The following is a 25,053-nucleotide window of genomic DNA, read 5'->3' on the forward strand; positions in this document are numbered from 1 at the left end:
AATAATAAGGGCTATTTGAATGAATTTATTTCTCACATGGAAAGTGAGTTTGAGATGAGTCTAGTAGGAGAATTGACATTCTTCCTTGGACTTGAAATCAAACAAACTCGAGATGGAATTTATGTCCATCAGACGAAATACACTCAAGAGATGCTCAAAAAATTCAACATGAGTGACTCTAAGGAAGTATCCACTCCAATGGCGATAAACACTCGTCTTGACAATGATGAGAGTGGGAAACTAGTTGATCTAACGCAATATAGAAGCATGATCGGTAGTCTTCTATATCTCACAGCTAGTCGACCGGACATACTTTTTGCTGTGGGCATGTGTGCTAGATATCAAGTTTGTGCCAAGGAATCTCATTTAACTGCAGTTAAGAGAATTCTAAGATATCTCAAGGGCACAATTAGAGTAGGACTGTGGTACCCTCGTACGGAGTCTTTTGATTTGATAGGCTATACCGATTCCGATTATGCTGGATGCAAATTGGATCGGAAAAGCACTAGTGGGGGTTGCCAATTTTTAGGTTCATCGTTGATTAGTTGGTCAAGTCGGAAGCAACATTGTGTTGCTCTCTCCACGACCAAGGCTGAATACATTGCCATGGGAGAGAGTGTGTCACAATTGTTGTGGATGATTCACACTCTAGAAGATTATGGACTTTCATATAAAGGAGTGCAAGTGTTGTGTGACAACATTAGCACAATAAACCTAACAAAAAATCCAGTCCATCATTCTAGGACCAAACACATTGAAGTGCGTCATCACTTCATTAGAGATCACGTAGCTAGGGGAGACATTACACTCACATATGTTGAGTCAAAGTCAAACTTAGCCGATATTTTCACCAAACCCCTTCCGGAAAATGAATTTAGTCATTTAAGGAGGGAATTGGGAATGTGTTTGGCTCAATAAGTCATTTTGACCACATCATGATCAATAAGGACCATTAAAATGACAAGAGAAATTGGAAAATTAATTTGGGCAACTTGGGGACATCTCACACAAACTATAAGGTTTAACAAAATATTTTTGTTTGCTAGAAATGGGGTGAGATGCTAGGATCAACCAAATTATTCAAAATGTATCATGCATCCCTTGAATAATTAGGTTGAAGAGACATAAATTGAGTATGGGGAAGACCATTACATAATTCATGTGTATTTGGCTCCTAGATCTTACTCATATATTCCAACCAAGGAATCTTGGTTGGATCTGTGTCTAGAAATCATCTAACCTGGTTGATGTGTTGATTGATACCCTTGATTGATACCTTCCTGATTTTGTTTGAAAATAGGACAAGTTGGTGAAGAAATGTGACATATTTTGACAAACTTGTAACTACTCATAGGAAGGATATATCGTGAACCGATAGCCTGAGTCAGATTTATTACCTTGGTTCACTATAAATCATAGTTTCAGCAAACAACTAACACAAACTTCTCTCTTGAAACTTTGAGATTCAACACATTTGTTATGAAGTGTCTGAAACTTTCGAGCCCTTGATAATTCAAAATCATTAGAGCTCATCATTAGGAAATATTCATTGGTATCACTGAATATAATCTGTGGGCTCTTCAGATCCTAGGTTCTGAACTTGGAAGTTGTTGAACCAAGTTTCAGAGCTGTCGATACGAATTTCAGAGACTAAAGTCACTGATTATCAGACACTGATCGGTCTCTACGACCGATCAGGAGAGTTCTTCGATATCTGATCGGTCTGCAGACCGATCAGTGGTTCTGGCACGTATCAGCAGTTACTGATCGACTTCTGATCGGTCCGGGGACCGATCAGGAGCTTCCCTGATCGGTCTCCACGACCGATCAGGAGGCTTGGCACGCTGTGGCACCTCTGTGGCACCTCTGATCGGTCTGGGGACCGATCAGGAGGCTCCCTGATCGGTCTCCACGACCGATCAGGAGGCTCTACCTCTGATCCACCTCTGATCGGTCCAGGGACCGATCAGGAAGCTCCCTGATCGGTCTCCGCGACCGATCAGAACACTCCCTGACCGATCAGGACGTTCCCTGATCGGTCAGGATTTCTCCTGATCGGACAGCCGTCCGATCATTTCATCAACTGTATACCCATCAGTAAACCATTAAAACTTCCCGATCTCTTCTTTTCCTCTTTCACGCAGAACCCTAGCCGACTCCTTCCCTCACCTCACTCTTTCTCTTCTCGTTGCACGCGGACCTCTAGCCGAACCCTAGCTGAAGCTCTAGCACTCTGAAACTCTAGCCAAAAGTTCAATGGCACCAAGGTAACTCTCTACCTCTCTAAAACTTTGGCAGTTCGGTTTCATTTCTCACCATATATGTTTTTTTTGGTGCTGGTGGCTCCGGTGCTCACTCATTGCCCCATTTTACCACTTTGATAACCCTTAGAAAGAAAGTAGTGGGTGAAGGGACCTCTAAATCTAAGTCACCTGAGAAATCCAAGTCCCAGGCACCCTCCCGACCTCAACCTTCTTCTTCTTCAAGATTCCCGAACCGCCAGTTTGAGCAAGCATTTCAACAACATTCAAGCTGCTTCCATGTGGATCTGTGGATCGAAAGTACATGGATGAATTTTGTCCCTCTGTATCCGAAACCCTAGCCTATTATAAACTTGACTCGGTAGTCTACTTAGAAAGGGACATCAACCTTGACCTAGTTTCTGAGTTCTATAATAATCTTCATCAGAACAGTGATGGTGTTTATAAAACCCGAGTCGCTAAAAGAACTATCGATTTCTCCATCAGAGAATTCTTTGGGTATCTAGGTTGTCGGATGTGTTCGGGAGATCTTTTTCCCATCTATCCTGATTTACCAGAGTCATTACCTCCTCCACTTGATGTCTCACCTGATTCCATCTATGAGTATTTCTTTGGACACCATAGACCGGATGGACTAGATGAGCTAGATGTTGACTTCCCTACTTTTGCAGCCTTGAGATTATCTCCTCAAGACTATATTCTTTTTAAGATTGTAATGAACTGCCTTCTACCTATCACATCTAAACCATTATCTGAGATCCGACCATATCATTGTCTTATGCTTTATGGTTTGCGTCGGCGTCTCGACTTTGATATCATGTCGAGTATCTACTCTTCGATCATCTCTTATTCTCAGCCTAGCAGCTCCACTGTTTATATGCCTTATGGGCATATAATTACAGATTGGCTCGAGACCCTTCAGATTGATGTCTCTAAGGGTAGAATAGTCAAGATGGTCAGACAGGATTGCAGACTTGGGAAGCGGGCATTTTCCAAGTCTGGAATCATAGGACAAAATGGGGATGTTCGGTGGAAGGATGGAAGAGCACTAGGTGAGTTACCACGGGGACCTCCACGACAGGTTGCTCCTGTTGCTGCTCCTCCTGCTGCTGACGATGGAGAGGCCGATCCTGATCTGCGCTGGCAGATCGCCGAGCTGGAGAGTCGCTTTGATCGACACGATGAGCTACTGGCTGCTGAGCTCCATGGACTGCGTGTTCGGATCGACCAGCGCTACGATGACTTGCGCAGTCAGCAGCTGGTGACGCAGCAGCTACTTCTGGGCTGGATGGCCAACTACCCACCTCCGCAGCATTTCTCGGGCCATCCACCTTCGAGCTCCAGCATGCCGCCTCAGGGTTACGAGCCTCCCACGGAGGATGATGATGTTCCTCGTGTTGAGGAAATTGATTGATACATTCTATGTGTTATTTTGCTTGTCTGTATGTTGGATGATATTTGTTGGATATCTTTGTCTGACCTGGATACTTATGCTACTCATATATTTTTGCTATTCATTTGTCCATTTCTCGTTTTTCCTTATGCTTCAGTTCATATTAATATGCTGTTCCCATGCCATGACTTGATTGTATGTTATCTCTTTCTTACTGTCATATTATACACTTAGAGGGAACTCTAGGTGCAAGACAGTATGGGTTAAGGGGGAGTCTTTTGAGTCTTATCACCCCATTCGCACCTTTTCGGTATTTGACAAAGGGGGAGAAGATAACTAAGTTTAGAAATGAATGAAAGGTTGATTTTAGGGGAGAGAATAACTTTGAGTCTTTTTGAATCCTCTTACCTAATTCGCACCTATTCGACTAAGTTAAGTTAAGTGATGAATTGACTTCATCGAGTCAATATGAAAAAGGGGGAGAAGATAACTAAGGTATATCCGTCTTAGGGGGAGGATCCTGATTTCCCTAAAAATTATGGGTATATGAGCATTTCTGATCTAAACTTAAATCGTGTTGTCAAACAACAAAAAGGGGGAGATTGTTGATACAGTCTGACCTGGATGTTGTTTTGCTGTTGACACTGATTTAAGTTTGTATCAGATATTTAACTCAGATTAATTACTAATCTAGGTTGACTTGGTTGACCTGATTGAGGAAGTCCTAACTGGGATGTTAGGCAGTTGGAAAGTCCTGGTGAGTGAAGCCAGGCAGATTGAAAGTCCTGGTGAGTGAAGCCAGGCAGATTGGAAATCCTGGTGAGTGAAGCCAGGTGAAAACCCTAGTGAGTGAAGCTAGGTGCAAGTCCTGGTGAGTGAAGCCAGGCAAGGGAAAATCCAGATGGATCAAGGGTGATCGGACATCTGGTGTTGAAAAGTCCAAGAAGGAAGCTTGACATGTGAAGTCAGAGAGGGCTCGGTAGCTCGTTCTCTGGACCTGACGAAGTCGGAGAGGGCTCGGTAGCTCGTTCTCCGGACTAGGTCAGAGAGGGCTCGGTAGCTCGTTCTCTGGACCTGACGAAGTCGGAGAGGGCTCGGTAGCTCGTTCTCCGGACTAGGTCAGAGAGGGCTCGGTAGCTCGTTCTCTGGACCTAACGAAGTCGGAGAGGGCACGGTAGCTCGTTCTCCGGATTAGGTCAGAGAGGGCTCGGGAGCTCATTCTGTGGACCGAATTAGGTCAGAATGATTCCATGGTACATTGTATCGGTCTGCCGACCGATCCAGTGATACATAAGACAGTGGATCGGTCGGTAGACCGATCCAGTGAAGCTGTAAAACTGAGTTTCCATGGATCGGTCTGGTGACCGATCAGGAAACACTCAGTAGCACACTGAGTGCAATCTGATCGGTCTGTAGACCGATCAGGAAACACTCAGTAGCACACTGAGTGTAATCTGATCGGTTTGTAGACCAATCAGAAGATGTTACTGCGAAGAGAAGAGGGAAGGATAGGTTATGGAGACCGATCCAGCTGCGGCCTGATTAGTCTCCACGACCGATCAGGTAATCTGTGGACCGATCAGGATATGTCCTGATCGGTCCATGGATCGGTCTGGTGACCGATCCACACACAAGCTGTTTTGTTCGTTGTTTCTGCGATTCCTCCACTGCATTTGTTTTGCCTTATTTATGTGATATAACCCTCTGTGCTGTTAGCTTTTGAGTTTGCAGGATTACAGGTACCATTCCAAGCATAATTTCAAATTGAGTTCATAAGAGGAATACGACAAATGAACTTTCTGCTGTGATTTGCGGCGCATGGTGCATTTGAGGCAACAACGGCTACTGGTGAGATCTGGCTGCGATCCGCTTGACTCTTGGTGATTGATTCGAGCTCAGAAGACACCAGTGAAGGTTGTGATTTCATTGGTGTGAGTTCAGAGGACCAGGAAGAGGATTGGCTGCAGCGATGATTTTGTGCAGATTCACCACGATCCGTGACAGCGGAGAATAGGGGTTTAAGAAGCAGTAAACAACGAGAGAAAAGTAAGAACAAGCAAGTAAGAGAAAGTGATAGAAACTGTTGATCGTTGAGGTGTGCTTTGTTCTTGAGCTCTCGGGTGAGAAACCGCGATCTGTGAGTTCCTGTTTCCACTGATCCTCGCGTGGTTGTAAACATTCGTTCATTCTTCTTTGCCACCGAGCTCTGTAAGTCTCGTGCTTTAACATATATTTTTCTTGAGACTTTGTGGAGAGGTTACTCCACCGAGAAGGAGGATCTCTAGCCGGAATTTTACCGGGGTGCGATTTACCGAAGATCAAGGAGTCGTCCACCTTACGGACACGCCGAGGAGTAGGGGCAAGTTATCCCCGAACCTCGTAAATCTGTGTGTTAGTGTGTTTGTTTCATTTCGTTTTAGTTTCCTATTTCCGCTGTGCTAACAAGTTTTTTGTAGACATCTCTGTTAAAGTTTTTTTTAAGGGGCTATTCACCCCCCTCTAGCCATCTAAGATCCTAACACATCTAACTTTAATTCCCTTACCATTCATCAAAACTTAGGTTTGACTATTGGTGCCGAATGCACCAACAATCTTTTCATTTTTACAACCTAGGTTAAAGATACAAAAAAAAAAATAATGTAAAAGAAAAATAGCAAAAAAAATGATTTAAGAGAAATCAAGATGATTTTGGTTGTTTTTATTCTCTTAATCATTTTCAGGATTAAGTTTTTAGAATGTCTTAGTTTTCTTACTTTTTCTTACTTAAACCCTTACTTTTCCCCTTTGGCATTATATACAACTAAGTAGGAGAAATATAAAACAGGGAAATAGTGTAAGTAAGCAACTCAAATATTTGAAAGAAATTGTGCATAACATTTCAAATCCATATAAGGGAGGATGTTTTTTCAACACAATGCAAACATAGTCAAATATTTAAAGACAGTTATTTTGTAAATATAAGCTTTAGCAGGTATTTTGAAAGGCAATTAAGTTTCAAATTATTAAAGAGGACATGCAAAATAGGGTTGCAAAGTATTTAAGGTTAATTTTTCAAGGTAATTTTTCAAAGTAATTTTTGAAAAGAATTTTTCAATCCATTTTTTTAAAAAATATTTTCAAGGCAATTAGCTAAGGAACCATTTTCAAAATATTTTTTAAAACAAAGTTTACCAAAGTAAAAAAAAAATAGTTTACAAGGTTTTTTTAAATTAATTTGAAAGCAGATTTTTGAATAATTCCAACTTTTCAAATATATTTAAGGGCTTTTCGGAGGTTATAATCAAAGTGTTTTCAAAACAATTTATAAAGTCATTTTAAAAATATTTTTAAAAAATATTTTTTGAACCATTTGCAAAATAAGTTTCAATAAGATTTTAAAAGAATTCTTAAACTAACAATTTGCAAAACATTGTAAGAAAAGAAAATTTTGTAATAAAACTCTTTGAAAGTAATTTTCAAAATATTGTGAAACAAGGTTTCATAGTGCAAAACTTAATTTTTGAAAATATTTTTAGGGAGTATTTTCCAAAGTATTTATATTTTTAGAAGATTTTTCAAAGTAATTTTTGAAACAATTTTCAAAGTTATAAAGTAATTTTCAAAATACTTTTGTAAAACAGTTTTGGAAATATTTTCAGAATATTTTTCAAATAAAGTTTTAAAAAGTTTTTTAATTCCCCACCCCCCCCAAGTTGACACTCCCCCTTAACTTAATATCTTTGGTTATAAAAGAACTCTATTTAATTATTTTAGGGACTTAGTATTGGAATATTGATTTTCAAAAAAATATGTCACTTTGAAAAACTATATAAGTTATGTTTGATTAATTTGAGATTGTTTAAATTAATCATTAATTAATTATTTCGGGAAGATTAATCTAGGATTAGTTAATTAAATTAATTTTAAGACTAAATGAATCAATTGGCTACTAATATTTTATCTATTAAGTTAAAGATAAGTTAAGTTTAAATTCTTAAGTTTGAATTAAGTGTAATTAATAAGTTTATTTTTGGATTGGTAGTTTACTTGAAACTAAATTGGATTGTGTTGGTGCAAAAAACATCAGACGATCAAACTTAAATTTTGATTATGGCAAATAGTTTAAAGTTAAGCTGTCTTATGATCTAACAAGTTGAACTAAGTGTGCAGGAAAATCCTAAGTGATCTTAGGCAAAGAAAAGTCCTAGCTGCGGTTAGACAATGAAGTCCTGGTTCAGGGAACTGAGCGAAGTCTTGGCGGGTTGAGTACCTTGGGTAAAATCCTAGAGTCGATGACTCTAGGTGAAAATCCTGAGGGTCACGGACACCAGGTGGAAGTCTTGACGAGTCGGGCGTTCAACATGAAGAACTGAAGTCTTAGACGCTGAGCAAAAGTGCAGACGGTCTGGAGGACCGGTCTGGCAAAAGGTAATTTCTCTTTAGGGGAGTAGGTGAGGACTCATCCCTGAAGAGGGAACAATAGGCGTCAGTCCGACCTAGAGTTTAAGCAAAACTCAAAGTTAGGACCGGCCAGTCTAAAGGCTATCAAATCTTATCATTCTTTACAAATTATTTGTCTGGACTAACCTTATTTTGCAGGAAGATAAAGTAAGAGAAAATGGTGGTCCAGGCGCCCGGAGGGAGTCTGAGTGCCCGAATTGGCTTCATCGACAAGCAAGGTGCCTGCCCAGGAGCCCTCACGGTCCGGGCACCCAGAGTTGCTCCAAGCGCCCAGATGGCCAAAATTCTATCTGCTTGGATAGCTAGAGCGCACTGATTATCGGAGCAATGTCACAGTCCGGGCGCTCAAGGGTGGTCCGAGCGCCCGGAGATGGATAATCGAGTTTTAACGAGAGCACGCCACGTCAGCCCTGTGGGGGCTCCCAAGGAGGGTCCAGACACTCAGAATGGGCTATAAAAGGAGGATTCAGTTAGTACCTCAAGAACAATATTTCGAACAACTTCTACTTTTGTTGCTGCTCAGAAAACGCCTCCTCGACGCTCGAAAGCTGCTCCAACGACGACTGCACTTAAGATTTGATTCTCAGTCGTTGATATTGTTGTTATTCAAATTACTTGTACTCAAGTTTTAATTATTCTTGTAATCATTGGATTGATTAGTATTTGCCCATCGAAAGCACTATCACGTGCGAGACTTGAAGTATGAGTCGTCATAGGCTCCGAACTAAGTAACTCTTGGTGTGTTAGCATTGTCTCTTTCTTTCTTTCTGTCTTTATTTTGCTGCCATTTTACTCGATCGATTTTAAACGAACGTGAAGAAGCCACGAGCGCTATTCACCTCTCCCTCTAGCGCGTCTCGATCCTACATATTGTTTATTATCAATATTGATTAACTATTATTTAAATTTTAATTGTATTAAGTTAAGTTTAATTATATTTTAATTTAGGTTAAATTAAGGATTACATTGTAATTAATTTAAGTATGAATTGATTAATTAATTTTTAGAATAATTAAATTATTTATTTATTTTAGATTAATAATCCGTAGTTATTAATTGAGATTTAAGTTAATTGATTAGTAATTAGATTGATTTGAATTAAATTAGTTTAAAGTTTTAATTAGGTTAAATTAAATTAAGATATTAATTAAATTATGTTTTTAATTAAGGTTATCCTAAATTATCAATAAGGCTAGATTAAATAAAGTTAAGTTTATGTTAAGTTAGATTAATACTTTGAGTTTAATTTAATTAAGTTTTAATTTAAGTTTAATTAATTTAGGATTTCATTAAAGTTTTTATATTTTCTAGTTAAAGTTTTATTTTTTTTATTTTATAGATTTAATAGAGGCTTAAACTTAGGTTTTAATTAATTAAAACTAAGTATCGTTGACTAATTTTAGGTTTAGTTAAAGGTTTAAATTTGGTTTTAAGTTTGTTATTATTATTTATGTTAGGATGAATAATTAGTGATTAATTGATTTTAGTTTTTTCTTTAAGTTAGATTTTATTAATGTTTTAATTTAAGCATAACTTTTAATTAAAATTTTAAGTTTTAGCTAAATGTATAAATTTTAACTAAGATTTTAAGAAAAAAATTTATAAAAGATTTAAAAGGATTTTTAAAATAATTTTTTTTTTATAAAAATAATTTAAAAATATATTAAAACAAATTTTAAAATAATTATAAAATATTTTAAAATAATTTTAAAACAGTTTATAAAATAGTTTTTAAAAAAATTAAAATTTTTTTTTTAAAAAATATTTTTTAAAATATTTTTTTAAAGACTTTTAAAATAATTTTTAAAAGATTTATTTTTAAAAAATATTTTTTAAAATAATTTTAAAAAGATTTTTTAAATAATTTTAAAAAGATATTTTTAAATAATTTTAAAAAGATTTTTAAAATATATTTTTAAAATATTATTTTTAAAATAGTTTTTAAAAATAATTTTTAAAAGTTTTTTTTAATGCCATATTTTAATTATCTTTACGTTTAATTAAATTTTAATTTAATTTTTAATGTTTAATTAAATTAATTTTAAAGTTCAATTGGATTAATATTTAAGGTTTAATTTAATTAAATTAATATTTAAAGTGTAATTGAATTAATATTTAATTACTATTTATAATTAAATTTGGGTCCTCAATTATCTCACCCAGTTGAATTTATCAATCAATGTATTTTTATAATTTTGTGTGATGAATTAATTAAATTTTTATTTGAAGATAGATTGACCTTTAAGTTAGATTCAGGTTTAATTGTCAGTCAAGTAAATGTACTTTTCAAAAATTGACTTCCAGGCTATGGTGAGACACAGAGATCTTCTTAGATATCGGATCAACAACCATTTCTAGACAAAGTCTATTTAGGAAATTCAACATTTAGTTTTCCTATTATACACCTTGGTTTAACTAGTCTAGGATTTGACGAGGTATATTTGGTTAGTTTCACTTAGCTAAGTAGATCAAGCAAGGTATGCCTTACCCTACTTAACTCTCTAGACTATGCTTCTCTGACGTACTATCTTCTCTCCCACCCTATTACTTGGTTATATTAGATTTTGAAGGATGTCCTAAAACAATCGCCTTATGATTTTTACTAAATATAGATTTACTATTTGAGTGCATATTATATGTTTGATTGTCTTAAGCTCATTTACTGAATATTCATAATATAATTCATAGCATGAGAGAATTTGTGATTGGATCATAATTAATGATTATCTCTACATGTGCAATTATGAATGTATTAGAATTTTCTTAGTTATCAAATTAATGCAATTGGACATCATCAATTCTATAAGACTAACACGAGTTATACTCCTTGGTTTGCCAAGCAACTATTTTTTCATTGGCTAGAGACATTCGGATGTTGAGAGTTAAACGTGGATTCTAGTTATGGTAACTAGTTCATTGGAGTGATTTGCTGTAAGACTTCATATGATTATCTATATATATGGATATGTCTGTGAAGTTCTTATTGCAGCTCGAATGTAAGTTTCCTTTGACTTAAGGAATATAAGTCAGCTTGGTCATGAAGATTTATACTTTGACATCTTAAGTAAACACCTCATTGAGGTGTGGACTCGGGATGATTGGGTATAAGTCGAAATGCCCGAAGATGTTTAGATATCCTACAGAGGATTTATCTCTCCTTGCGAGGAGACGTATACCCTATGGTCACTCGTTAGGATTATTACTCAAAGTATTTGGCCAAAGCATCACATGTTAAGAGTACGAGACTCTTGTACACATGTACGAGTAATTTGAATCCATACAACGAGGAAGTATTACTCGGGCTAGGTGTGATGTAGTCAGTATAGTGGGGACAGACACATAGACCATGTCCTCAACCAAGTGGGTATAAGACGAGTGAAAGGAACAAGACATGACTCACTGTAACTACTAAAGGATTTAGAATTAGTTCTAAGATCAACTATGATTTTCTGACTAATTGGGGATCATAATGTACTACTAGGTGTCACTCATGATCATTCTATAATTAAGTAGTTAATTATGGACGGTCAAGATAAACCGGGAACTTATTGGGTCACACGCTTTAACGAGTCTCTAAAAGACGCAAAACAAGTTAAAGAATAGGATTCTTAGATCAAGAGATAAATATTTGGTCGAACCATATATAAGACAAATATAGAAATATTTGTCATAATGGAAGCGCGAATGAGCTACATCTCTTATGGTAGAGTTGAACTATATTTGGTTTAATCATGAATTAACCATGAACCAACTTGACTTAGTTGTGAACAAAATCAAGGGGTTAATGGACTAATTTTTGGTTAAGGGATAATAGGTTGGATTTGGATTTTCTAATCCAACTCATTAGAGAGGACTATATATAGATGTAATTGGGAGAGAATTAGACACAAGTTTCATGATTTGGTTGATTGACTTTTGAAACCCCAATTCTCCTCTCCTCTCTCTCCTGACGCTAACAAGAGGGTGCTTCCTCTTGTTGCCGTGACGACCATAAGGGAGAAAAACTCTCCCTTGTGTACTTCTCTTCTTTTTCGCTCGTGGTTAGTAACTTCTGAAGGAGAGACTTGTACTCAAGGAGTTGTTTTAAGGAGCTTGATGTGGATACGAATAGAGGTGAGGTTCGACAAAGTCACTACGGTTGATGTCCTTCCCATTAGAAGTCATCTGTAAGGTATACCTAGCGTAAATTTATTTTTTGTAAAATTTTAATTATGCGGTCATGTTTATCATGTTGTATCCTTTTATGGGTGTGGTGTATGTGATGTAATAATTAGTAATTATTATTATTTTATTTTCTGCTATGCATGTTTACGAAATATTTTTTAGTACGCACCCGCATCGGGCATATCCCAACAGGGTGGACAAAAGTCAAGTTATCTTTTTAATCTAGTGCTAATTATTCAGATAGGTAAACTATCATTTTAGAGGTGCCAATTAATTTGGAGCCTCCCCCTAAATCATGTAATTTTTATTTTGTTTAATTAAGTTTTAGTTAGTGTTTAGTATTTAATTAATGTATTTTAAATTCAATTTTAGTTTTTTAATTTTGAATTAATTAAGTTGGTTAAATTATCTTTCTTTTAACCAACTGTATTTAAGATTTTAGTTTTTTTAATTTTAAATTTATTAAATTGTTTGAATTATTTTTATTTAAAAAATTATATTTAATATTTGAGTTTTCTATTAATTTTTAATTTCAAATTTGCTAAATTATCTGAGTTATCTTTCTTTAAAGGTTCATCTTTTGTAAAATATTGAACCAGATAATGATTAAATGATAAGGTTATTTGAGGAAATAATCTTATTGGTATTTTAGGAATTTTTAGAAATTTTCTGGGATTTAATCGGACCTCGTAGGATGTATTTAGAGGGGATATATTTATGGGCACGAGAAAAACCTGTTTGGAATATCCCTTAAGTGGGAGTTGATTATAATTAATTAACCTAAGTTGGAATATAAAAACCTAACTTTACTTTCTCCTATTCTTATTTTGCTCTCGTGGCCTAACCTCAATCAGCAGGCCCCTTTTCCCTTCTTCACACGTGTCGATCCCTTCTCACGTCGCCGCCGCATCTCCTTCCTCTTCCTCCTCGTTCTTCTCGGCACCGATCAACACCCGAGCGTTGACAGCCGAACTTCTCTTCCTCTTCCCCGAGCTCACGCCGACCCCTCCCCTTCTTCATCGCGGCGCCGGCGACACTCGAGCCACTGCCGATTGAGCTCCTTCTTCCTTTTCCTCGCGGACACCAGAAGCTCGCCGCCACGTGTGCCCTAGCATTGAGCCTTCTCCGGGCATCTCCACCTGAAGCCGCCATCTGGATCAGTGGCCCTTGCGAACAGCCAACCCTAGAGAGCTCCTCTCGGCCGTCAAGCCGCCGATTACTGCTAAGCCTTCTACCATCGTCGAAGAGCTACCACCATTGGAGATCAGGGCGCCATCAGGTCATCCCTTCTGGTAGCAAGGTCCAGTGAATCAATTAGGAAACATCTAAGATTCAGGTGAGTCGAAATTGATGCAAATTAGCTTAACCTAATATGAGTTGGAATGCTTTATCTAGTGTGGTTGTGATTCTTTATGGATGGGTAGGATGGTTGGCAATTGATTTGGTTTATTTTTGTATGTCTGATTAGGAGGGACAGAGATGTTATCTTATCGACAGTGGTTTTCTCCGGTTGTGAAGTATTAGTTGAAGCTTTATACTTCGATGAGTTCTCAAATTGATTTGTGTTTATATAAGATTTGATTAGCATTGATTAGTGGATGATGTTGTTAGATGGATTAGGGATGAGATTCGATTTTATTTTCGGTTGAGGTTTGGTTCATTTGTGATTAATTGATTTAGAGGAATACATGATAGCATTGGAAACATTAGATTAATATTGTGATTAGTGGTGATGGGTTGGATTCATAGGGTTCCTTGTTGACAGAATTGAATAGATTGTAGTTACGGATTTATGGATAAGAGTTGCGGAAGCTAATCATTAATTGAGGATAATTAATGATCAGTTTGAATAGGGTTTTTCTCCGAGGGTTTGGATCTTTAGGTCTAACCACTTGTTGTTTATCTGTCAGCTAAATTATACAATATATGATTTGCAGGACTTGGATTCAAGATGAGTGTCTCGACGTGAGATCTTTCGGATACGATCTCCATTTTGAGGTGGGTACTTCTTGCTTTGGTTTCTTTTAGTACTTTGACCTTGGTGCATGAACTATTTTGGATAAGAAATATTTTTTACCTTCACTCCATTCTTATTTTTCTGGGCTTGATAGTTCCACGCGATCTTTGATAAATTCGTTTCCATATCTATACAGTCTCTTGTTGTTGTCCATGATCAGTAGCAGATACTAGATACCATGTTTGTATGCTTTGACTGTTGTTTATTACGTACTATAATGAGCATGCTGGCTTCGTGTAGCATACTTAATTTTGTTTATATTTGTATGATGATTGTTGCATTTAGCGCATCATGTCATGGCATGCATGTCAACGACCAATTCTCCCTTGCGGTCGAGAGAGTCGTTGACCAGGGTCGTATCCTCGGCCACTCGAGAGAGTGGTAGCTAGAGTTGATGCCGCTTGTCCTGTCATGCCGCACTCGGCCACTCATGGAGAGTGGTAGCTGGAGTTACGAGCAGTAGGGACTCCGTCGCAGATGTAGCTAGTTAGCTACTATGCAATTGTCCCCTCGGCCACTCGTGAGAGTGGTAGCTGGAGTGGTGTACAGTCTATCACTGACCCGACATCTCGACCATACAGGAGTCATGGTACAGAGAGGTGGGCGGGAGTGACCATCCGTGCATACGCTGTTGTTATTATATTTGTTTTGGCTGCTGTTGTCTATATATGCTGTTATTGCTTACTTACTACTTCTGTTCACATATGCTGATATGCTTACTTGTGTTAAGATATATTCTCATTGTAGATGTTTAGTCATTGAAAATTTGTATATACCTTGCTTATTACTTCTGTAGTTATGAGCAGTACTGTAGCAGATTAGTACCAGTTCTGACCTACTATACCTAGCCTAGGATATGGTTTCAGGTATGAACATTTATTTTGATTATATTGTAGTATCTACTATTTTCTCTTATGAGACTGTATACTCTTAGCCCACTTTCTATTTGTATATTACGTTCATGCACTATCTTATCTTTACCCTCTGAGTTCTAATACTCACCACCTCGCAATTTGGTTTTCTTTCGCCAGGTAACAGGTAGATGAGTCATGGATGCTTGGAGAGTCCCGACTACCAGTCCCACGTCACACATGAGGATAGTTTTCTTTTGGGATTTTGTTACTGTTTGGGTGACATGTTAAATTTTACGTATTTTGCTTTTGAACAAGTCACTATGGATTTTTGGAGTTTAGTATGGTGGTTGCAGGTATTTTTGTTAGTGTCGTTGTGGGTCTTATGTTCATATTGTTTTGTGTTTTCCGCTACGGTTATGTTGTTGTGTGTTTACTTTCAGCCGTGTAGGTTTATTAAACTGCGTAGTTGTGTTTATTTTGTTCCGGCCGAGTGGGCTGATGATATAAACTGCGTGGTTGTATATATATTCCAGCCGAATGTGGCTGATGTATATTTTGTATGTAGAAATACTTCAGATTGTCACCCGTACAGGGGAGATGTTGTCGAAATTTCCTCGGATAGGGACTCCTCTGGGGCGTGACATCTTTAATATTTAAGTTTTTATTAATTTTTAATTTATTAAATTATTTTAATTATATTTCTTTAAAGTTTTATCTTTAATATTTAAGTTTTTATTAATTTTTAAATTTAAATTTATTAAATTATTTGAATTATCTTTTTAAAGGGTTTATCTTTAATATTTAAGTTTTTATTAATTAAATTATCTTAATTTTAGATAGAAACTTCTACATTATCTAAATTATCAAATATTTTATTAAGATATTTATTAATTTTATCTAGATCTATTTTATCATTTTTAAATTTTAAATTTAAATTTATCTTAATATTTAAATTATTAATTATTTAAGTTTTCAAGATTTTTATCAGCTAATTTATTTAACTTTGAATTTGTTGAATTAATTAAATCATAATTTTCTGAATTAATTAAAATTTTAGATTAATAATTTCATTTTCTGAATTATCAATTAAGTTTTCTAAATTTTTGTTTAACTTTGATTTATGCAAATCTAGATTATCATGCATCATACTAGGGGTAATTTTGTAATTATCTAAATTATCATGCGCATTATTTAATTTTCTGTTGAAAGGGATATATTGGTAAATTGTACTAACCTTGAACACAATTCCTAATTCAGTAAGCTTCTCCATTAGGTTCGATTCGAGTCTGGATTCACTTTTGATTTGATCCTCTAGCTTCAATGACTACTCGTGAAGCTTGAGCAATTGGGTCCAAAGCTTGTATGTATTCTCGAACTTTTCTAGCTTGCATACTACATTGTTAGGTAAAATAGTATAAATTAACTCAATTACCTTTTTGTTCAACTCTGAGTCCTAAGAAGTCTTTTTCAATATCAACAAATAGTCAATATTTTTACTTCCCAAGAAGCACTCCATTCCCCGCTTCCAATAGTTGAAATCTTCTTAATTGTATGGTGGTGGTTCGTTGATATTTTGCCCAACCATTTCTTTGTTCACCATTTTTCTTACAGAACACAATTTCAATGAGATATTTCAAGACTAGGTCTTGGGGTAAGAAGTGTAGGAGAATAAACGTAAAGAATGGCTTGAATGGTGTTATACAAATTTTGAGAAAAAAATAATTAAAAAATATTATGATAAATTTGTCAGAAGAGGTGATTGCAGCAATTCTAACTAATGGTAAAAAAATGAAAATGAAAAATCCTGCTCGATTGGTGGTTTCACCAATTCAGAGCATCCTTGCTCTAATGCCACTTGTTAGGATTGTCACGCATGTGAAGGTGGAGGGTGAATCATGTGGTTTTAAAATTTTTTTATTTTAATGTTTTGAAAATTGGTATGCAGCGGAAAAGACAAAAAGAGATAAAGAAGGAAAACAGGAACATAAAAGATTTTACTTGGTTCGGAGCCTTCGATGACTGCTACTCCAAGACCTAAGTCCCTCAGACCTATCGATGGTAATCACTAAAGCCTCTTCTGGAACCACCGGAAGAGGGAATCGAGTACAAATAAAGAATAGGAAAGTGTAACAATCCTATACTTTCCTTTTTCAAATATGTAAAGTAAATATAAAATTAAAACCAATTACCAACACGAAGACGTCGATGTGAGAGCTCTCGTGTGTCGGTGATGGCCTGTCTGCAGTAGTCGGGCGTGGTAGTGTTGTAGCAGAACAACGGAATGAAGTCGGAATGTCGGATGAGCGCATAGAAGCTTGTAAAAAAGTTGATGAAGAATCATTGGTCGAAACTCTCTTTTATAGAGCATTGAAGGCGACTCTAATGCCATTGGAGGCGCCTTCCATTCGCTAAGTTCTATCTTGAGAAAACAACTTCTTATCGTCACTGAGGTCTTCTACGTTATCTGACCGAAGGTGCCTTTAAAGTCCTTCAAGGTGCTTTCAGCCCCCAGCTTCAAGGCACCTTCCTTCGCATGGAAGGCGCCTCCGTGCCCTTCTGTGCGAGCCTTCAACCAAGCCTCTGAGGCACCTTCAACAGCACCAAAAATGCCTTGAGTTGTTCATCAGGGATGATTTCGTTTTCTAACTCCTGTAAAAATATGTTAGTCCAACAAAAAAAATCTAACCTATAAAATAAAGTTAGGACAATAATAAGGTAACAGTAATAATTAGTTTCTATCTTTCCAAGATTAGGAACTAGTAATTGTATCAGTTTAGGTTTCTAAAATAGATCTAAACTGTACCTACGCCAAGTCCCCAATTGGGACTTGTCCTCACTAGAACTCTCTTTTCCAGTGACTTATCTTACTTACCATGCAGAATCGCTTGACTCCCTCACGGTCCACCAGGTCTTCCCACCAATTGTCAGGTCGGCAGACCCAACTAGACTTAGGCTAGCTGCCAGGTCTCGCAGAACCAGCCAGACTTTCCACTAGATATCGGGTCATTTCTTGACTTATCTGAACTTCTACAGCAACTATCAAGTCTTGCAGACCTAGCTGGATTTCAGCCTAGGTCATACCAGTCAAATCTTACACATTTGGTAGAAAGGTTAAATCACATAACATATCTAACTTTAATACGCTTGTCATTCATCAAGATTTAGGTTTAACCATTGGTACCAAATGCACCAACTCAATCAAGGGGCATTCTCTTCCATATAAACTGTGTATAAATATTGTCTAAACTATTCACAATATTACATTGGAATAAGAAACCATTTTAGCTTTGTCTCCTTCCTCTTTGTACTGTTCTTTATTTCTTTCTTTGTTTTCTTGTTATGCCCCGAGGATATACTTATCCGTCAAATTGGATAGTACCCCCTAGTGACAATATGAGAAATATGATATCAAACTCATATCAAGAAAAATAAACATCAATGCAATATAAAATCACAACTCATAACATTGATGTGTATGTGCATGCATGTACATATGAACATACTAATCTACACAAGATAAGAATTATCTTATTATTACAAAACCTCATCAATTCAACAAAGGAAAGAAAACAATAAATAGTGGCAGCAGAATAGAAAAATAAAATAACTTGATAGAAATCCAAACTTGAGTAGGACCGACAGTCAGGACCTCTGAGCGACATGATACATCCTTTACTTGCTAACCTGGAAATAGAGGAAAAATAATGACAGTGAGTATAAAATACTCAGTGGGTATAAAAAGATAGTGCATGATCAATATATAAGGAGATAAAAAGGAAGCAGTCTCAGGTAAAATACTTACTATAAAAGTAAGAGTACCGACATAAAATCCTCTACTAAATAGATTATAACCAATAACGTAAGTCATCACTAACCTACTCCACTAGGTATAACCAATAAATTACCTGCATAGAGCAAACATATAACAAGTACATAACAAATATGTATATCAAGTCTTGACTGCATGCAAACTCATGCTACCACTATCTGATCTAGTGGATAGTCAAGGTTACTATCTGCGGGCAAACTCATGCTACCACTATTTGGTCTAGTGGGCAGACAGGATAAGGTAGCTATTTAGCTCCCCAGCTACTGACTACGAGCAGAATCATGCTACCACTATCTAGTTTAGTGGGCAGTTAGAGCGTATAAATGTTACTATTTATATGCGAACTTATGCTACCACTATCTGGTCTAGTGGAAAAATAGGACGTATAACTATCTAACTATGGACTACAGAAACAATGCTCTACCATGGATGATCCCATGGATAGTCGTATGTATCATGATCACTGATGACTCTTTCAACCACAAATGAGAGACAATGGTCATCAGAATAACTAATAATAAGGGTTTAATAAAATACTCGATATCCTATACTACGGTTAATCATTCTAATAATAAGCACAAACTCAAATCATCAACCAGGGGTCATGTAGGCAGTGGCGGATCCAGGAATAAAAACATAGAGGGGCGATTTTTACTTGGAACAAGGGGCGGTATCCTCTATCTCCACCGGTGGAACCCCATAATACCAGGGGTTCCATTACTACAAGGGGGGCGACCGCCGATGCCGCCTCCCCTCTGGATCCGCCCCTGCATGTAGGATATTCAACATTCTACATTATGGTATGGTGATATCATACATATATAAAAATCAAGCATGAAGAATCACGAGACTGTATAGATAAAAAATGGATCTCTAAGGTTAAGCAATACAACGTCAAGATCAAGAAATAATATGAATAGAGTCAAGATAAACAAATAAATTCTAACTAATCAATATATAAACAGATATAAATATGCACTAAGATCAAAGATCCAAAGAAAACAAGCAGAAACTACCCACCTCGATTGTAGATCATCTTAACAGTCTTCAAATCAGAGGGTCTATCTCAAGCCTACATCTACAAATAAAGGATATGAAGAACTTAAGAGTCTATTAATCAATAATCAAATCTTATTGATTAATTAATCAACTTCTTAATTTATTCATCCCTTAATTAATTAATTAATAATTCAAATAATTCAATGATTAGTAAAACTAATTTATCTATAATTACAGATTAATTGTTCTATTACTTCAATTAATCAATAACTATTCAATCCATCGATTAATCATATTAATAATTTAACAACTAATTAATGAATCAATCATTCAAGTAACTCTTGCTCTCTTGCTCCAACGATACAAGTACCTCTTATCAATTTAATTAATTAGGAATCAACTATTAATCAACCTATGAATGATTAAGATTTATATAAAATAAATTCACTTAAATTTGTGATCAAGATTTATAATCAAATCCATTAACTTATAACTTATTAAATTGATTATAAACTAATCAATTCAAAATTTGGGTAATTATATAACTGATCTTTATCTCCATTAATTCCATTAATAAGTAACCTTATCAATTAATAAACCCATTAATCAACTAATCGATTAATTAAACTCATTAATCAAGCATTAAAAGTAAAATTTAATTAGATTTACTTATACTTAAACATTACTAGTTCTTCTACTCTGGTGGTAGCTCCGGCTGTCGGGGTGGCATGAGTGGCCGGTGGTGGCCCAGTTGAGCAACTTCGACAACCGACGGTGTGGCGGTGGTAGGACGTGGCAGCTAGGAGGTGGCATCGGTTGCTCGGCATTAGGTCAAACGCATAGCCTCACTGCTGCTTGTGAAGGGAAGGTGCATGCTGCTTGCGAAGGGGAGGGGACGTCGTGTTGGACAAAACAATCTGTTGTCGGAGATTTTGAGAATTAGTTAAATTTAAATACACCAAATTAAATTCAACTTATCTGTTGAGATGAATTGAGCAAATAATCTGATGCTGTCAGTAGGGGCTGGTTTTTGCCAAGTGCTAAATGCAGACGAGTGAACGGCCAGGCAAGCGAGCAGACAGCAGAGCAGACCAAGCTAGTGGCCTGGAAAGTGATTGACCAGGCAAGTGAGCAGCCGAATGAGCAAAGAGACCGAGCGAGTGAGTAGCCAGACGGGCGAGTTACAAACCAAGTGACCGAGCGAGCAAGCAAACGAGTGGTCGAGCGAACTGGGCGAGTGACCGAGCAAACTGACCAAGCGAGCTGAGGCTGAATGGGCGTGCAGCTGAGTGAAGAAGGGGCCAAGCGAGCGAGTGGCTGGACGGGCATGTAGCCAAGTGAAGAAGGGGCCAAGTGAGTTGTAGCCAGATGGGCGTACAACCGAACGAAGAACCAGACGAGCGTGATGTGGTCGGACTAGCGTGCAACCGAGTAAAAAAGGGGTTGAGTAAGTAGAGTTCGAGCGTGCGAATGGATCGAGGCCTGTGAGGGTCGCAGTTTTCTTAAAACAGATTTACCCCTCCCCCTGTTGTGCTTTAATGCATTCGGCAGCTCAGGTCGTGCTCGCACATGAGTCAACTTAGTTCAGTGCAATTCGGGTCCTAGATTTGCACCCTCCTACGCACCCACGCGTGAGAGAGAGTCTCTCCCCATGCATTTGCTCGCATCATCAATGCATGTGAATCAATATAAGCCAACCAGTATACCTTGAAACTCTCAATGTGGGACTAAAGTCTCATTCACAATGGAGTTTCACACCTCTTCAACCTCTTCTCCATTTACATATATCCAACATGACGATTGACATCCTACTCGTGATGGGGGAAAAAGAAGGTAGCGTCGCGTCATTATTGCTCGTGGCGGCAGCGATCACGGCACCGTGCGGGCTACTTGGATTGGGCGGCAACCTGAGGAGGCGTCGAGGAAGGAGGGGAATGCAACGCTGGTGTCGGTTGCTCATGTGGATGATGAAGCGACGTCGATAGTCAGGCGTGCAGAGCGACGAAGGATGCTGTCACGTGCGTGAATGAGGAGGAAGGTGGCGGATAAATCAAAACTTAGGTTTTGATTGTTAAACCTAGGCCAATTGGTCCAATCAACTCCCACGAGTATTTTCAAACAACTTTATATATTATCCCTATAAAATTTAAAACGACTCAATAAAAATTTAGGAAAAAATCCCAATAAATCCCTAACATTTATATATACTCTTTTACATTTATTTATTAATTATTTCATCCATATTTTTTTCTATAAATTTCATTAAATCAAATTTTAGGTGACGTTTGGTTCTCTCCTAGGAATCAGAATGAGAATGAGTATCATAGTATTGTGGAATGTGAATGAGTATGAGTTTGTGTATCATTCCTAAAAATAATGTTTGGTTAGTTGAATATTTTAAATCGGAATGAACTTAAATTTTCTTTTTTACCCTTAGAGGAAAATAAGAGAAAAAATTAGATGAAAGATAAAGTTGAATGTGAGAGAAACATATGATGAAAGAGAAAGTGTGATGGGATAAAATGAAGAGAGGGAAAATGTGATGAGAGAAAATGAGGAGAGAGAGCATGATAGAAGAGATTGAGAAGAGAAAAAGTATGATGAGAGAAAAAGTGTGTTGAGAGAGAAAGAGTAATGGGAAAAAATGAAGAGAGAGAAAGTGTGATGAGAGAAAATGAGAGATTGAGAAGAGAAAGTATGATGAGAAAATGTGATGAGAGAGAAAATGTGATAGAAAAAAATGAAGAGAGGGAAAGTGTGATGAGAGAAAATGAGGAGAGAGAGTGTGATGGAAGAGAATAAAGAGAGAAAGTGTGATGAGAGAAAATATGGAGAGAGAATATGGTAAGAGAGATTGAAGAGAGAGAAAGTATGATGAAAAAATGAGGAGAGAATGAAGAGAGAGAAAATAATGAGAGAGAGTGTGTGTGATGAGAGAGAATACAGAGAGAAAATAGTAGAGAATGTGTGGTGAGAGAGAATGAGGAGAGAGTGTGATGGAAGAGAATGAAGAGAGAGAAAGTGTGATGAGATAAAATATGGAGAGAGAGTATGGTAAGAGATATTGAAGAGAGAGAAAGAATGATGAGGGAGAAAGTATGATGAAAAAGGAAAGAATGAAGAAAGAGAAAATAATGAGAGCGTGTGTGTGATGAGAGAGAATAAAGAGAGAACATGATAGAGAATGTGTGATGAGAGATAATGAAGAAAGAGAAAGTATGTTGAGAGAGAAAATGTGATGATAGAATGAGGAGAAAGAAAGTATGATGAGAGAGAACAAGGAGAGAGAGAGTGAAATGGAAAAAAATTGAACAAATATACTAAGGCTATTTTCGTCCAAAACATAATTTTTATTCTCATTTCATCAAAACCCAAAGGAGGGGGTGAGTTTCATCCATACCCAAATTTTTGGGTTTCATTCCAAAATCTTGATTCCATTCCCATCAACCAAACATAAGATTTGGGAATGAATCCATTCCCTCATTTCCAAACCTCTAAACCAAACGCCACCTTAATCATTTTAGTCTTTCTATATATATATATATATATTAGATATATTAGAGCATCCATAGTCGTGGATACCCTTAAGGGGCTCCTTCAATGTCACGTCTGTTAGAGTGTATACTGAAAGCCTAAGCTTTTGTAAACATTTATTATGAATAAAGAATCACATTTGGTCAAATTATCTACATTTATTTGTAGTTGTTCAATTAATTTATATTGTAGATGATATAGTATGTGGTGTCACATACAGAAAATAATGTTATCAGTACCTTATAAATTATAAACAGTAGCTCACGACCAAAATGGAAAGGAACAAACCATTGGAAGGTCGTAGTGTAATTAAGAATTAGTTTATCTTAACTAAATAATTACACTAGTACACTTAGAGTGTATTGAGTAGGACCATTAGAGGTCGTTTCTTTTATACTGACTTTATAAAGAAACAAAGACCTCAGTTATTATGGAAGTGTGTGCTCTTAATCCTAATATAATAACAAGCACATATATTTGATATTTATTTCTTTAATTTATCAATGGGTGAGATTTAGTTCGATAAATCAATAAGTCCGATAAGTTGGGAAATGATATCACTTATAGTGTGTGTTGTTGATTATAGAAGGAAACTGTGTCCTAGTAATCTAGGTTGATAATGCCCCCAAGATGAGCTCATAAGGATTGTCATGTTAAACCCTGCAGGTGGAGTCAGTCCGACATGATGATAAGGTTGAGTGGTACTATTCTTGGATTAAGATATTAATTAAATGAGTTGTCAGTAACTCACTTAATTAGTGGACATTCGACATCTTAAACACAGGGAGACTAACACACTCATAATAAGAAGGAGCCCAAAAATGTAATTTGGGATTGGTGCGGTAGTTCAATAATAGTTCTCTAGTGAAATGAATTATTATTGATAAAATTAAGTTGTGTGTTCGGGGAGAACACGGGATGCTTAATTTTATCAGCAGACCAAAATCAATTCCTCCTCTCGGTCCCTATCGTAGCCTCTTATTTATAGAGTACTATACCCACCTATACCTACCTTCGTACCCATGATATAGGGGCCGGCCAAGCTAGCTTGTGGTTCAAGCTAGGGTCGGCCAAGCCTTGGTTCATGGGTGGCCGGCCCTTGCTTGAACCCAAGCTTAGGTGGCCGACCCCCATTAAATTTAAAAGAATTTTAATTTTAAAATTTTCTTATGTGAAAAATATAATTTAATTGGAGAGATTAAAAATTAAAATATCTCTTTTTAAAGGATCTACAAAAGATTAAAGAAAGAGATTAGATCTCTTTCCTTATTTGTAGATTAGAAAGATATTTTATTTTTTCTCTTTGTAAATTATTCACATGTTGAAAAATTAAAATTATAAAAATTTCTTTTTATCAATCATGAAGGGATTTTAAAGAGAAATTTTATTTTTAAAATTTCCGAAGACAAATAAGGAATTTTTAATTGTTGATTAAAAATTGTCTTGTTTGATCTCCATGAGGTGGCCGGCCATTACAAGGTTAATTGGGAAATTTTATTTTATTTTTCTCAATTAATTCATGTCAAGGAAAGTTAAGGAAATTTTATTATAATTAAATTTCC

Source organism: Zingiber officinale, chromosome 2A, assembly GCF_018446385.1.
Source record: "Zingiber officinale cultivar Zhangliang chromosome 2A, Zo_v1.1, whole genome shotgun sequence".
Taxonomy (NCBI): Eukaryota; Viridiplantae; Streptophyta; class Magnoliopsida; order Zingiberales; family Zingiberaceae; genus Zingiber; species Zingiber officinale.